Genomic DNA, 733 nt, shown 5'->3' with positions numbered 1-733 from the left:
TTTTTGTTGCATTAACTTTCTGTCTTATTGGAATGTAATTTATTCGTTCCGGTTTTTTTTTTTTTTTTTTTAATTATCCATTTTTTTACTTGTGCTATTTTCTTTCCTAAATATTAAGAATTTTGTTAATTTGATTCTTTCTGGTTAAGTTGGAAATTCGGATTGTTTATTGCTCAATAAACTGATTACAGTATTAATACCGAAATTATCTCCTGTAATAGCGTAAGTAAGATCAAGGTTCCATTATATATTGCATTAAGGAAATATGATCAAAAGTCTACCATATCGGTTAACAATGTAAATCGTATACTGTACTTGACAAAAGTCAAACATACGAAGATTGCTAAAAAAAATTTTCAATTAAAAAAAAAAATATGGTAATTTTAGCAATATCAAATATGTTAGGTAGCTGTATGTTTCTTTGCATAATGAAAGAAGGAGTTAGGAAATGAAAAGAGGGATGAAAGTATCGTTAATAAAATTTAAAATGCAATTTAAAACTTCAAATAAAATTTTTTAAAAGAGAAATTAATTCAAAAAATAAAATTTCAAATTGTAATTTTACCGTATTTGTATAATGATTTTTTTCTCAAAAAAAAAAAAAAAGAGAAAATACAACCCAATTTTTGGATCTTATGTAGTAATGTGGTCGTATTTTTAAATCATATTGGTATTACGGTCTTATCTTTGAATCTTATACAGTAATACACTCTTGTTTTCGAATCTTGCATAG

Source organism: Loa loa, assembly GCF_000183805.2.
Source record: "Loa loa unplaced genomic scaffold supercont3.167, whole genome shotgun sequence".
NCBI lineage: Eukaryota > Metazoa > Nematoda > Chromadorea > Rhabditida > Onchocercidae > Loa > Loa loa.
Note: the sequence above shows the minus strand (reverse complement) of the source record.